Source organism: Microtus ochrogaster, unplaced genomic scaffold (assembly GCF_000317375.1).
Source record: "Microtus ochrogaster isolate Prairie Vole_2 unplaced genomic scaffold, MicOch1.0 UNK3, whole genome shotgun sequence".
NCBI lineage: Eukaryota > Metazoa > Chordata > Mammalia > Rodentia > Cricetidae > Microtus > Microtus ochrogaster.
This window is the reverse complement of record NW_004949101.1, coordinates 6,369,067-6,384,864: the sequence shown is the minus strand read 5'-3', so window position 1 is coordinate 6,384,864 and position 15,798 is coordinate 6,369,067. Positions and strand designations below refer to the sequence as shown.

The window sequence follows — 15,798 nt, the reverse complement described above, 5'->3', positions numbered from 1 at the left end:
TCCGCCTCTGCGACCGGGTTCCATCCGCCCATGGCAACCCTTATACAAGAAAAACATTTCATTGGGGCTTGCTTACAGTTTCAGAGGTTCAGTCCATTATCATCATGGTGGGAAGAATGGTGGCATGCAGGCAGACATGGTGCTGGAGAAAGAACTGAGAGTTCTACATCCAGGTCAGCAATCAGAAAGAAGTGATCTAGCTTGAGCTCTGACACCTCAAAGCCTGAAGCCAGTGACACACCTCCTCCAACAAAGCCATACCTACTCCAACAAGGCCACACCTCCTAGTAGTGCCACTCCCTATGGGTCTAATAGGGTTATTTTATTCAAACCACGACAGTAAGCATGGTATACCAACCAATAAAGCTATCTTACCTTTCTTTGTCTTTTCCTCTAAGAAGTTGGGTTTATGGTGAAAACCATAAACTATCATATCAACAGTATTTGTCTGGTATATGTTCAATAATTTTTAGACAAAATTGTCTCCTCTAGATTTCTTTGGTCTGCAGTTCAGTTTAGCATAACTTATGAGTGACATAATTGTCATTGTTTAGAAAGAGGATGGATCTGATTCTTGTCAAAAGTAAACACACCAGAAATTTTATGAGGCATATAATATCTCTTCAAGGACAAGGTTATTTTCTGAGGTAGCACTTTTTTTGAAATAGTAAAAATGACTGGACAGACTTATATGCCTATAATATGAATTGAGAAAGCCAATGTGTTGGCTTCCCAGTAACAGCACATAAAGGTACTTGCTTCTAACTTGCTGAATTTGAGCCCTTAAACCCGCAAAGTAGCAAGAAAGGACCAAATCCTGCACGTTATCCACATGTGTGGAAGCATTCATGTGAACACACATACACAATTAACCAACTAATGTAAACTGTATATGAGTTAGATATGCCTGACTGTGACTCCTACTGGCCTGAATAATTAAATACATTTTCTTAGTTTAAGGTAAGAGACAGCTGTCTTTGACTCAGATGCTCGAAATGCCCCTGTGTAACCAGTTCTCATCTTTTCTAATAGAGAAAATAAGAGACATGAATATAGAAGGGGAACTAAGTAGACAAGGAAGAGGATGGTCAAGAGTGGGAGAGGATAAAGGAGAGTGAAGGGTCTATGAATATTACCAAAATACCTTAAAATGTATAACATGCTAAAAATGTTTAACAAGCAATGTTTAGACTGTCAATTCCCAAGGTCACAAAGTAGCTATATAGTATACAGACCTCCTAGAACCACAAACCAAAAAGGAGGTAAACACCATCCCCAGTGATTAGTCCATTCCATCAGCAGATCCAAACTGTCCAAGAAAAGCTTTCAGAAGTCTTCATCCATGTCCCTATCTGGGACTGTTATGGAGCCAAACATAAGGATACTGTGAAATAGCAAGGAATGAATTGTCCTGGAAAAACTGCTTTCTATCAACTGAGGGTATCATAGCCTCAGAAACATCAGGTATCAGGGTTCTATAGCATAGAGCAGTGGTTCTCCATCTTCAATGAGCAGCAAAATCACCTGAGTGTTAAAATTTCTGGTGTGTGTGTATGTGTGTGTGTGTGTGAATGAATTCTGTGTAGCAGACAGCTTTGGTGTTCCCATGAAGTCTCCACTTGATGCTGATATTGCTGGGTGGGAAGCACACTCTGAGAACCTCTGTATAGTACCAGGAACTTTTCTATATAGGGTCAGCTAGCAAATATTTTGTTTACAAGTTATAGAATCCTTGTCATTCATTGTAGTACAAAAGAAGCCATAGGTAATACATGAATTAATTAGTGTAGAAATGTCTCAATAAAACATATATATATATATATATATATATATATATATATATATAACCACCAAATATAAGAAGTAATGTTTGGCAATATTCTAGTTACTATGGTACACAGCGAATCTATCTGTTATGCTCATGGAATCAGTGATGTAAGAAGAACATGATAATGAATTTCCTCTTGTCCACAGTGTCCACAGCTTCATTTTGGGAGACTTAGATCACTATAGTTGACTTGAGTGCTTAGAGGCTAAAATAATCTAGAGATTCCTTTTGTCACATGTTTGGCAGTTGTCCAAGATGACTAACAGATATGCTGTGCTTGGAACATAGACCAGACACCACATGTTGCTTCTGCTAATTCTTAGGATTCTCAGTGTGAGCTCAGTTATTTAAGTAGAATTTCCAAGAACCCTGAATGGACGAGGTATTTGCTTTTTATTGACTTAACCTTGAAAACCCAAGAGCAACATTTATACCTCATTCTGTTGAACCTCAGACTCACTCAGAATGAAAGAGACAGTAAGACTTCCCTCTGATGAAGAAATGGCAGTAACACAATTATAGAAGAGCATATTGATGGTGGACGTTTATGGTCATCCTGTAAGATACATTTCTCCCTAGGCAGATTGAAAGCAGTGTCTGTTGCAACCCTTTGAAAGATTTTTAATTCTCCTGAAGACCTTCTTAAAGGCCTACCCATGTCCTATCATTGGAACACAGAATGTAGGTATAACCAAGTATAACATAGGATCATTTCTGAGGAATTTGACTTGACCAATGCTGTCACTCTTCTGGGTCCCTGTGTCCACTTCTCTGTGCTCCTCAAGTCAATGAGGTCTTATTGATGTCCTGTTTGCAAGACATTGGACATCTCTGAAGGATGGAATGAAAACAAATTAGCAAGGGCAGAAATCCCAATTGAGTATTGTCCATCATTTAACATCATCATTGCATGAAGGACCTGGATTTCTTTTGTGTATAAGTGTAATACCAAGAGCTGCAAATTACAGGGAACTACATAACCTCTTTAAAGAACTATAGAACTTGGGGGAAATTTAAAGTAAATATACTTTTTAAAAATGGATGAGTGGCCATAGAAAGGTGCATAAAGTATACCAGAGGAAATGTATTTTTATGGTTTTGAAATGAGGTTATGATCTATCTCCACTGGATGAAAAGAAAAAGTCACCCCAGTAGAAGGACTTTTTCAGTTGAAGCTTGAAATATAAAATAAAGAAAAATGGGTGACAAGAAAGAGGAAGTATATTATATTCAGCAATTACTTGGCACCTGGTAATGCAAGAGTGGAGGTCTATAGGATCTGAGGCATCAGGAGAGAGATCGTTATGTCAGAATCAAAAATGTACTTGTGGAGAATGTAAGATAGCATGGAAGGAGAGCAATGATCACCAAGTTGAGGAGATTTCTATAGAACATCTGGTCATTTCCAATATCCACATTGTAACACTTGGAGCTATATTGGTTCTTCTATCCTGTCTTCTTCTCTACTACCTGTCTGCTGTAGGGACCATGTGTCATGGTGAGTTCTGGTTCCACTTGTATTTCTGGTAACCTCAGTCAGAACCAAGTATATACTATTGGATCATTTTTGTCACAATCAATATTGACACATTTTGTCACAGTCTATAACATTGAGCTTTGAGATAGGAATGCAAACAGCAAGGAAACTAAACGATAATGTTTCAAGTGAAAAGCCAATGGCAAATACTCTCCAAAGCATTTTCATTATTGTGAGCACCTCCCCACACCAATTAAACTATAACTTTTTAGGCTTAAACCAAGAGCAATTCTTGTTTCTAATATTTTATAGTCCCCAAATAAACCTCATTTTAGACTGCATCTTTACATCTAATTTGTCATACTACTCCATGGCAGTTGATCTGCTATTCTCTCCACTCTGTTTGGGCTTGAGTGGGGTGGTCTCTAGTTGCATGTTTGAAAGCACCAATCCATCAATACATGTCCTAATCATAGATTTCTTAAAGTTAGCATCTGATACATGAGACTGAGAAGAGCTAGACCACAGCAACATTCTTTGGGTGGTATTAGTTCTCAGATAAAGGTTAGATTAACTTATTGTCACTGACTCAATACAAACCATCCCATGTTTTGTATGTGGAAAATCACCATGTTTGCCTCACCTTGTTTGAAAGGTACCCCAATAGTATTCCACTTAATGCTAAAATATCCCATTTTTATCCTATCAACTAGTGACCTGTTTAGTTCCACATATTGGCTGGTTCAATAAATGATTACAAACTTTCATTGAGTGAATCTTGATCATTTCTCCATGAAGTAAAAAGTGCTTCCAAACATTGTTTTTATTACATGGTGGTTCAAAATTATTCTGTTGCATACGTTTTGTCAAAACACAGCTTAAGTGCATTAGGAAGTTTTATATCAAGTCAAATGAGAATTCCAAGTTTTTTTTCCAAAATATCCTTGGGGCAGAGGGGACAGGAATCATTGCTTGACTCAGAACTAGAGTCACACTATCAAGAAATACCCAAGCAGTTTTCTCTTTATATTATCATTATTAATAATATTGTAAGCAAGAAAGTGGGTATGTGTGCTTGATGTGTACTGAGTGTCCACATGTGTTGATACATGCACTTTTGGAACTCAGAGCCCAACAATCAGGAATTGGGGTTCTCCCAGGGATTGAATTCAGATCATCAAGCTTGAATTGCTAACTCTTGCACTTTCGAATCTATCTTGGAGCCCACTTGAAATATTTTCTGCAGGCCTACTAATTTAGAGAGTCCCAATTTCTTTTTGAGGCAAAGGTTTCCTAAGTGCTTATTGAGCTTAAACTGTCAGAAAACCCAGATGCAGGCACTGTAGCGAGAAAGCAGGATATTGTCTTTCATCCCTGCCACACTTACTTTGCTGCCAGCAATATGACACTACTAATCCTAATATTACTATCAATGATTAATGATGCTAATAATACTGGCTTATGCACTGCCATTGGTGTTACATTATTGAATACTTGCAGAAATACTATTGTATTTGTTGCTTTTCTCATCCTGTGACATGAAAAAATAGACACCACTTAATGTAGGGAGAGTTTATTTTGGCTTAGAGTTTGAGATGATAAAGTCTGTGATAGGTGATAGTGTTGAAAACAGGAAAGCAGGGAACATTGCAGCCACAGTCAGGAAGTAATAGGGAAAAGGGGAAGTGGGTCCAGAGCACAAAACCTCAAGAGCTGCTGGGGGTGACTGGCTTCCTCCAGCAAGGCTCTGCCTCCTATAGGTCTCACAACCTCATCAAACATCACCAACCAGGGTCCCAAGTGATCAAACATGTGAATCTATGTGGGAGACTTTTCTCTTCTAAACCACAGTGCCTATAATGTATATCATTATCTGCACTTTACAGAAGAAGGAGCTAAGGCTCCAAAGATTAAGTACTCTGTGTTTGGTTACATTATTAAAGTGAGGGTGAGCCCCTCCCCCCCTTGCCTTTAAAGTTTCTCTTAAATTGCAGTTCTTATATAATGATGTGTCAGAATCACATCACTACATGGTAGGCACATAATTTAATGGATTCTGCACCTGGCTGAAGTTGTATCCATTAAGTGGTTGAATTAATACTGAAGAAAGTAAGTTTGCTCAGAGCCCAAGACAGGCGGCTTCAGGAAGAAACGGGAGAAATGAAACATTCATAAGGATATTCCTTTGTGAAAAAGGACTATTACAATGTATTCTGGATAGAAAACATGGCATTAACTGGGGAGTGTGGTAAGATGAAGTCAAGGGTGACAATCCCATGGAGGGGCTCCCTCGGGTTAGGTTGTTCACCGTAGAGAGGCACCCAGTTGAAAGCAAGCGTGCAAGTTTGGGTTTGAGCCTATGTCTGTTTCAGAAACTATATTAAAATTCAGCTAATTTTTCAGCACTCATAAACCTTCACTTCTAACAACAAAAATTTGTGACCGTCTCTTCATTGAGCCTTTGTCTCTATCATACATATCTTTACTCATACATGGAATGGACAGGAAGCGCAGGAGACTTGATACCATAAGCTACATGTCTCTTAATCAATGGCTAATGGCATCTCAGCTCTCCAGGTGACCAGAGATGGCTCTAGGAATAGCCTTTGCTCTTCAGACCTTACCAAGAAGATACCTAGTCACCCAAAGGCATTGCTGACTGCCTGCCTCCCCTCCTTACATTCCACCTAACCTCTCTGCTCATGTTTCCTGGATTCCATTTCCAAATAAAGTAGCCGTGTTTAATAAAAACGTGGTGGGGGTCTCTTGGGGGTACTTTACTTAAGACAAATTTAAATCAGTTCCTACAGAGAGACAGTGTGAGTTAGATGCAGCCGTGAGGATCTAAGAAGCTCAGTAATTACATAAAACAAGCAACGACTGCGTCCCTGAACGAGAAATGGGATGTCGAAGGAAAATGGCCCAGCTCCTGCATATCAAGGGCTGAAGACAGCCTGGAGCTTGTGGAATTAGATTTCTGTGCTATCATTGTTGGTTATCCAAGGGCAATTTAAGGGAGTTTTGATTACTCAGGAGGAGCTTAAGATGCCAATAAAGAGTAAAACTAAAATGAGCGATGGAGAATTGGGGGGGGGGGTCAATGTTGAATGAGCAGGGAATAGAAAGGAAAAAAAGAGAAACAAGAATCCCCTTGGAGGACAGTGAAGGTAGCCCTGTGCTGGGCAGTCTTGACTGATGATTAATTAGTAACCTCTGCTGCTCACAGGACAGTACTGGTCTTGTGGATTTCCTAAAGCAAGTATATAGCTCATCAGAATGATACTCATGGCTCCAGAAGAACAGACCCTTAAGATCTTTCTGAGATAGGGTCAGTAATTCGTATGAGTTTATGGGTTTTTCTCCAGCCTTCCAATACACACATAAAAAATATGTCTTTGCCCTGCAATGAAATCTCAAATATATCTTTGAGTTGTGAATAAAAATACTGGCTTTTCTTAACAATGTACCTTCTCGTAAGTGATTCCAGCTCCATTTTAATGCCAGAGCAAGTGTAGGTTCGTTAACAAAGGAGCAGCTCTCGACATCCCAACCAGTGGCAGCCTCATTTGCGCTTGTTCAATGAAGGCACTGGAATGTGGCAGTGAGCTCACACTTCTACCAGCTTGCACTTTGCATAGCTGTTCAAGCCACTTAACACCTTTCAGCTGTCTGCAAGTGAAAAGAATGTTCCTTACAAACACTCCTGTGACTGGCACAGCTACCCAGAATGTTTATTTATTATCAGCCTGTGATTATTTGGTGTTCATTTTTTGCCCGTTAAAAATATAAACTGGTTTAAATGTTGTTAACTACGGGAACATTTGTACAGTCAGAACTTGTATAGTCAAGACTTATTTAAAAAAAAAAAAGTAGAACCCTTTGGATACAAGATGAAAATTTACACCAATTATTAGTGTCTATAGCTATTTTAATTTTGGTTTTCAGCTTATGGATAAAATATACAGTGTGGATGGAAGGGTATTCAACCTTAAAATGATGTAATTTTGTGCCATTTAAAAACTGCTAAGAACAATGTGTCATTTTTTGAATGAGCCAAGTGAAGGAGAAATTCCATGACCTTAATTCCTTCATTGGGAGTATGGGATTCGGAAAAGATAGAAAGAGACATTTAGGAAAATTTGCCAAAGGCCAAATGAATGACAATTTCATATGGTGGCAGGAATGAGTCAAAGTCGTTTTTATTCCTTAGCCCCAGTAAATGACTGATCTCAAATAGAGTAGATCATGGTATGCATTTGGCCTTATGAACAGAATCTTGTGTCCTCTCCATAGAGACCTGTATGTGTTTCTAGAACATTTGTGGCAGAGAACAAAACTGCTTTCACCTTTGTGCTGTTTCTGAATATTTCTCTTTCAACTTGATGACACAGCATTCAACAGTGATTTGCTCCAGCACCGTTTTAGAACTAGGTATGAATGGAGACTGTGCTTCTATTTCCCAGCCACCCAGACCCAAATAATCACACAGAAACTGTATTAATTACAACACTGTTTGGCTGTTGCCTTGGGCATATTTTTTAAGTAACTATTACATCTTAAATTAACCCATTTCTATTAATCTGTATATCACCACAAGGCTCTGGCTTCCTGATAAGGTTCTGGCTTCTTTCTTCTTTGGCAGCTACATGGTGTCTCTGCCTTACTTCCTCCTCTATCTCTACTTAGATCTCCCACATTGCCATATCCTGCCCTACCATAGACCAAAGCAGCTTCTTTATTGGTCAGTGGCAATGAAACATATTCACAGCATACAAAGGGGCATCCCACATCAGCTAGGTTCTGGAAATCAAGAGTAGACCAGGCACATAAAACAAAGACAGTGTCTGTGAGGTCACTCATGTTTTAAGTGAGGCAAAATATTGTAAATTTATTTCAGTAATGAACCACTTGCATTTTTAAAGAAGAGAGAAGAGATCTATTATAGCAGCTTGAGAGCTGTAATAACCAGGCCATGACCATGTGGCCTGTAACATGAGTTTAGGGAAAAAAAATACAACCTCTGAATTCTGGCCCATATTTATTACATGCTTTCTATTTTGACATCTTCGCAAAAATCTCTAAGGTAATTATGAAATATGAAAATGCCAGGTGGCTGGCACTAGAGAATTTCTCAGGAATCTACAAGGATGACCCCAGCTAAGACCCTAAGAAATAAAGGAGAGGGTGCCCAAACTGGTCTTGCCCTTTAGTCAGATTGATGATTATCTTAAATGTCACCTTAGAACCTTGATTTAGCAACTGATGGAAACAGAGGCAGAGACCCGCAGTGGAGCACTGGGCTAAGCTCCCAAAGTGGGAGGAACGAGAATATGAGCAAAGAGGTCAAGACCATGATGGGGTCACCCATGGAAACAGTCTACCTGAGCTAAAGGGAGTTCACCATCTCCAGTCTGACAAGGAAGTAACCAGCATAGGTCCAAACTAGTTCCTCTGAATGTGGGTGAGAGTTGTATGGCTGGAGCAGACTGTGGGGCACTAGCAGTGGCACCAGGACTTATCCCTACTGCTTGTACTGGCTTTTAGGAAACCTGTTCTCCTTGGATGGATACCTTGCTTAGCCTAGATATAATAGGGGGCACCTTGGACCTTCCTCAAAGCAATGTGCCTTTCCCTCTCTTAGGAATGGATGGGGGGCAGGGTAGAAGGGATCTGTAGAGGGAATGGGAGGAGGGGAGGAAGAGAGGACTGGGATTGGTTGATGGAGGAAGGTCATTGGTTAATTAAATAAAGAAGCTGCTTGCCCTGATAGGTTAAAACATAGGTGGGAGGAGTAAACAGAACAGAACGCTGGGAGGAAGAGGAAGTGAGCTCAGACTCGACAGCTCTCCTCTCGGGGGCAGACGCCTCAGAGAGACGCCATGCTCCCCTTCCTGGGCGGACGCAGGGATAGCTCTGCTCTCCGAGATGCATGTGATGAAGCTCCGACCTAGGATGGACGTAGGCTAGAATCTCCCTGGTAAGCCACCTTGTGGGCTACAGCAGATTATTAGAGATGGGCTAGTCCAGGTGCGAGAGTAAGCCACCTTGTGGGCTACAGCAGATTATTAGAGATGGGCTAGTCCAGGTGTGAGAGTTAGCCTAAAAGAGGCTAGATAGAAATGGGCCAAGCAGTGATTAAAAGAATACAGTGTCCGTGTAATTATTTCGGGGCATAAGCTAGCCAGGCGGCCGGGGTGCAGCCAGGGTGCTGGGGATGCAGCCCCGCCACCGCTTGTATTACTACAATTGGTATATAAAATAAAAAAAAATTGTTTTCTTTTTAAAAAATTAAATTAAATAAGAAAGAAAGAAAATGCCAGGTGGCCCTGTTTAAAATAGTCCTGTTAGCCAAAGTTGTTCTTCAGTAATAGAATATGGTGAGTTCAGATATGTGTAAAGTATGTGATGGATTAGAAAGCAGAATGCCAAACAAAGGAAACAGAGATTTGTATTACTAATTTCATATTGACTTCAGGTTGAATGATAATTTGATACGTTGAATTTTAAAAATATTAATTTTATACATTCGTTTTGCTTTGTAAAAATTTGTGTTTATTCGCATATTTACTTATCATTTATAATGTGTGCCTAGGGAAGTCAGCAAGGAGCTTGCCATTCTCCTCCCATTATATGAGTTCTGGCCATCAAACTCAAGTTGTCCGACTTCATGGTAAACACCTTCAAACACTGAACTACGTTACTGGCCCTACATTTCGCTTTGTGAATGTGACTAGTAGAAAAGTTAGGTCACATATGTTGCTACATAATATTTCCACCAGACAGCTCTAAGAATAAGAAAGTTAACTACCTGGACAGATTTCTGCTTTTTCATTACTTCAGAAAATAAAAAAAAAAAACTTGAGTTTCTTACTTATAATTCATATGTTCCTTGCTATAATTCTTCCAAGAGCACCACACCTGTGAATCTTACAAAAAAATGATGCCAATAAACCCATCTAATTAATGAGACCAACTATTTATTGCATACAAAGTTTTGCAAATATTCTTAATTTTATGTATATAAAACTCTTAATTTATTGTCTTACAAAGCATAAACATTCATCATATCTTCACTTTGTTTTTTACTTATGAAAGTATTAATGGTACCCATTTTGCCAATAAATCTTGTTCTATTAATAAAGCTTGCTTTAGGAAAAAGAAGTAGTTAGTTATTTGATAGGTTTCTCAAATGTCTGAGTTAAATAATACGCAGAGATAAAAACAGAATCTGCTGTCAAAGTGAACAATATTAATTTGTGAAAGCACATTTGCAACATCTCATCAGTATACCATATAAATATACTTTTTATCATCTAAGAGGTTCATATTTCATTATTTCTTCCCTAAAGCATTCGGCGGGGAGAAGAATTTGTTGGTGAGAACAGATTCATTGAACACCCAGTGACTTGGCACTGGAAGGAGGACAGGAAGGAACAAGGCTTGTTGGGATGACATCATTGTCAGCTCCATCTGGAAGTAGCCATTTCCCATCACGGAACTCTTAAAATACATAAGCTATTATCCTAAACTCTGAAGTTATAAAGATCTATGCGTAAAGTTGCCTTCCTTTACTTGCAAAAAGTATAAGAAAAGCAGAAATATAAATCATTAAAACCAATTGCTATTACTCTCACCAGGATTAATCCTCACTTCTTCTACATCACGTTTTTTTTTTTAAATGCTATTTGTTTTATGGTGTATACACAGTTGGCCTGCATATATGCCTGTGTACCAAATGCAAGGCTGATGCCCACAGATGCCAGAATAGGGTATCTGATAACCTGGGACTAGAGTTACAGATAGCTGAAAACCACCATGTGGGTGCTGCAACTTAACCCAGGTCCTCTTGAAGAGCAGCTGGTGTTTTTAACCACTGAGCCCTACCCAGGCCCTTCGTTCACAGACATTTTCTACAAAACGACCACCGTGAAATCTTAATAATGATTCTTTTAGCTCATATTTAAAATATCTGCGAATTTCCATTTCAGTCAGGATGGAAGTTTTATCTTGGTAGTAAAAGTGGAGTGAGCCCCTGTCTCTCTTCCCTTCGCTCTCCAGTCTCCATTTGGGTGATGGCTGTCCCCCACGCCTTTTGCCAGGACATCTATTTCAAAGCTTAAGATCAATGGAAAACAGGTAGGGTCAGTCTTGTGGGCACATCTGAGTCACCCAACCTTAAAGTAAACTGCTAAGTGCCTTTCATCTCTTTACCTAATTTTATTACCATGCTACCAGCTATCCAAACTCAGATTTTCCCCTGAAATTTGTTTAGTGTTTGTTCCCTGCCTCTTCTGACTAATATTGAAAAGACAAACTTTAACTCTTTCAATAATTTTCAGTAGCGCGCGCGCGCGTGTGTGTGTGTGTGTACATGTGTGTGTGTGTGCTCATGTGTGTCTTCAGCATGCCACAGTGTGTGTATGGACGTCAGAGAACAATCAGTTTGTGTGATTTAGTTCTCTGCTTTACTCATGTGGTCTCTGGAGAGCAAATTCAGGTTGTCAGTTTTGATGGCAAGAGTCCTTATTTGCCTGCCCACTGTGTTTACTTGGTAGGTTTCTTCTCAGACACCCAAAAAGCTCTTAAAAATTAAATGCCAGCTGGATAGAAGGTTGAATGAAATGTAATAAAATATCAAGACAAAGGGGGTTCAGGATGCTGGGACATGAGGTAGCAGTAGCATATAATCAAGATTTGGGGGAGCGGGGGGGGGGGGGTAATGGAGTTTTCTGAAAGATGAACTACCTTAGCAACGCATGCTGTATAAAGGAGAGTCAGCCAGACTGTCAGCAAAATGAGGACCAGTAAAGGGCTTTCCTTACATGTACATAGATCACAAAATATTCAAGTGAGCAGTAGCAAGAAGTGAGAGTGACCTGGCGACAAAGAGGACAGGGAGATAGGGGCCGGAAGTGCATGATGTCACTACCTCCTTAGCTGTGACAGTGTAAGGGGTCTCCTTTGACTTGTATTCAAACCTTGAACGCCTGATCATCCTACAAACAAAAGCATGCCTTGTGTCTTCCCGTACTCACTCCATTTCCACATCTGTGTCCCTCATGAGATTGTAAACCGAACAAAACTTCAGCGGCTGTTGCTTAGGTCTTGAATGTTCCTTTCCTTGTACTCGGATGGCGTATGAAAAGTAGGCTCCCAGCCAATGCCTGGTGAGCTGAATTGAGTCTTCTCCAGTATTATTTTATAGACCATTATCTGAACTGTTATTTGGGATTGAATAGATTATTCTAAGACACCACAGAAAGCATAAGAATAATTTATACACCATTGATCCTCCATAATAGTTACTTTGAATTAACATGGAAGACGGACATGCACAATAAATTTGCATGCTCCAAAGCCTTTCACTGTGAGAAAATACCATCTCTGCAATAAAGAAGGCCAGGGAAAAAGGGCTAAGTAGATTCTTGGGCATAGATTTCTTTTTTTCTTTTAAATCAAAGAGTTCATCGGAAGTACGCATGCTTGTGAAAATCATCCCTTCTGATAAGGTTGTTCATTTTCCAGAGATTAGTCCTCATTATATGGGTTCTTAGCACGATTTTCAAAGGCATCTCTTTGCATGACTAAGTAGAAACCAAGTTAGAGCTGATCATACGATACAAGTCTGGTGTTTATTTCGCTTCTGACTCTTCAGTGTTGCAAAGCCAATAGGGCCTGAATGGTACACCAGGCCATAGATTACCTCCCGGGGCCATGCCTCTAAAAACAGGCTGTGCTAAACAGCCTCAGAATATTGATTGTTATGATAGAAGTGTGAATAAAAAAGAAAAACAATTCAGTGATAATAATGATATATGATGTATTCAGTTGGAAAATAGAACAAGCAGATTCCTCTTTCCCAAAAATATCTCAAAGCCTTCATTTGTGCAGTTGATTTCCCCTTAGGGTGGAAATCTGTTTTTCTTCTATGTCTTGTTGATTTTCAATGTCTTTCTTTTCATGTAAAATACAGTCTGTTGATCATTAACAAGCAAATTAAGAAACTCAAATTGAACCCTAATTCATCCCAACTTGACTCAAAACCATCAGACCATTGAAAAACTTTGTTGTGAACATTGGCTTCTCTGTCTTGCTATTTCTTAAGTTCCCTTCTCCGATATAATGAAAACACATGTATAGATGACCATTTTTGAATGGCTTGGGTCTTGAAACCTGACTGGGGTGGCAAGGGAATAAAGAAGGAACAGACATACCGGTACATATACAGAAAAGTGGGAGTCAGTGGGTCTGAGTGTACTCTGGTGAAGTGGCACCAACTACTATCAACAAATCAGAACCTCAAGGCAGTTATTAGGTAGCGCCCAGAGGGAGCGATTGGGTAGTTCAGCAGGAGGTCTCTGTAGGGGAACGGTCTCAGGCTACAAACTTCTAGAAGCAGGAAACTGCTATTGCCAGATTTTGTACATACTGGTGAATTCTTTGTAAACACTCACACTTGCACATAATGTCAACATTTGCGCAGAGACCAGAGGAAGACTTTGCCAGTTCTAACCCTGACCCATGTGGGGAAGGTTTTGCCAGTTTTCTATGGGTCTGAGGCCTTGGCCCTTGATATGGCCAGCTCACATCAAACAATGTGCATTCTCTCAGAACTTCACTTGCTCCCTATAGTGAAGAAAATCTCTGTGAACTCTTTTCAAGTGTGCAAACCCATTGGCTCCCTATAAGAAACCCTGACCTAGTGAAAGCAGGAACTGAAGGAATTTTACTCATTGTCCTACTACAACTTTATTGGATTAAATATAATATTGAATTTTGAAAATTAAAGTATCCCAGTCTTCAAATTGTTTTAATAATTGCTGTGTGCTATAGATGTATGAAGGGCAGAAACTAGCTCACGTATTTCAGAATCAAATCAAAGATCCTCATTTATATTCCACTGCTTTTATCATAGCATTTGCCATTCATATCCATGTTGCTTATGGAAGTATATTTTAAATAAAATATAATAGTGCCAAGTGGTGTGAAAGAATTTCCCTAACTAACAACTAACAATTAGAAAAAAGACGGAACAACTTCCTGTTCTGATTCCTTTAACCAAGTTAATTATGGGCAAAGTGACAAAGGCAAACCTAGAGGGAAGGGCAGAGAAAAAGGTATGTAGTGGGGTAAACAAAAGACCTTGTCCATACCATGGCCGTATTCCTTACCCTAAATGTTGCACGGAAATATGGTGTGTTTTTCCATTAGCAATATCTGCAACTCTGTCCTTTTGTCCATAACTGTGGGTGTCAGCAGTCAGCAAAGCTTTTCTGATCATGCTGGCTGGCCAGCAATACCAAACAAGTAGTTCACACTGAGACCTTACCCTCTGCCAGGGATCATCCACTGTCAAAATACCTTGTTCCCCTCCTCCTGAGAATGGTGTCTCCGAAGGTATCTTTTCTGTACCACTTCTAAGAGTTTTCCCATAGCACTGAGCTCTGGCAGCCCATTACATCTGATCCACAACACCATCTTGTTGACCACCATCCCTCCCTGATTCATTCCTCCCTTGCTCCTTCATTATTTCCTAGGGTGACCTCCCAAATCAGCCCTCTGGATGTCCTCAGTGTCTGCTCCTGGTAAAATCCATACATGAAGACTGCTACTACTGCTCACAGAAGTCTATCTCTGAATTCTGTTCCTTAAAATGTCAACAGCCTCGACATTCAAGACTTTTGCTACCTATGTCAACAGTTTATATCATCATGCCACCCTGATGTGGTCAGTAACCACCATCAGTGTCTTGTCATCCCTTTCTGAGAGTTGTCGAACTCCATAATCGGAGTTTGTGTACTTCCGACGGAACCCCGCTCTTCCACACAGTTCAGACCTACTCTATGTCGTGTCAGATGGAGGGAGATAATCATATAAGTCCTGAGCAGAGGGGCGGTCTTCATCCAACTTTTTATTATGTCTAGACCGATGGCAAGGTCTGTTCTTCCTAGAGCCATCTGGTTAAAATCCGCCTGTTTAGGCAAGAGTTTGCGGCATCTTCCTCCATCTTAGCACACCAGAAAACTATTCATCATCTCTAGGCCATCTTAGAGAGCTTGGCTCTCAGGATGCTCCATTCTCCTCTGAACAAGAAGGGCTTGGTTTCAGGTGATGGATGTGAGAGTTTAGTATCCAGAGACTCATTTCTTCAGAAATGAGCCCACAGGGAGGGAAGACTTTCAAGTTCAGTGCAGCGTGCTGAGTTGGGTAAAGACGTATGATATTTTTTATGGATACCCTTCTAAAATGTTATAAAACTTACAGGTGAAGAACCCAGTAGTTTTTTCATTTAGTGATTTACCTCAGGACTAAAACTTGATGGCACATTTCTACAGTTATTAAAGTAGTAAAAATAATGATTCTCTCCATATGTCTATATCTCTGTGTCTATCTCTGCCTCTGTCTCTCTATTTCTCTCTCTGTTTCTCTCTCTCTCTGTTTCTCTCTCTCTGTTTCTCTCTCTCTGTTTCTCTCTCTCTGTTTCTCTCTCTCT

The 15,798-nt window shown here is 39.9% G+C and overlaps 1 protein-coding gene across 1 annotated transcript in view; it reads left to right on the top strand.

The window, feature by feature from the left end:
• Positions 1-15,798, top strand: part of Macrod2 (MACRO domain containing 2) — a 1,889,857-nt gene that overhangs the window by 1,632,591 nt on the left and 241,468 nt on the right. The gene's annotated exons all lie outside the window — the stretch shown is intronic.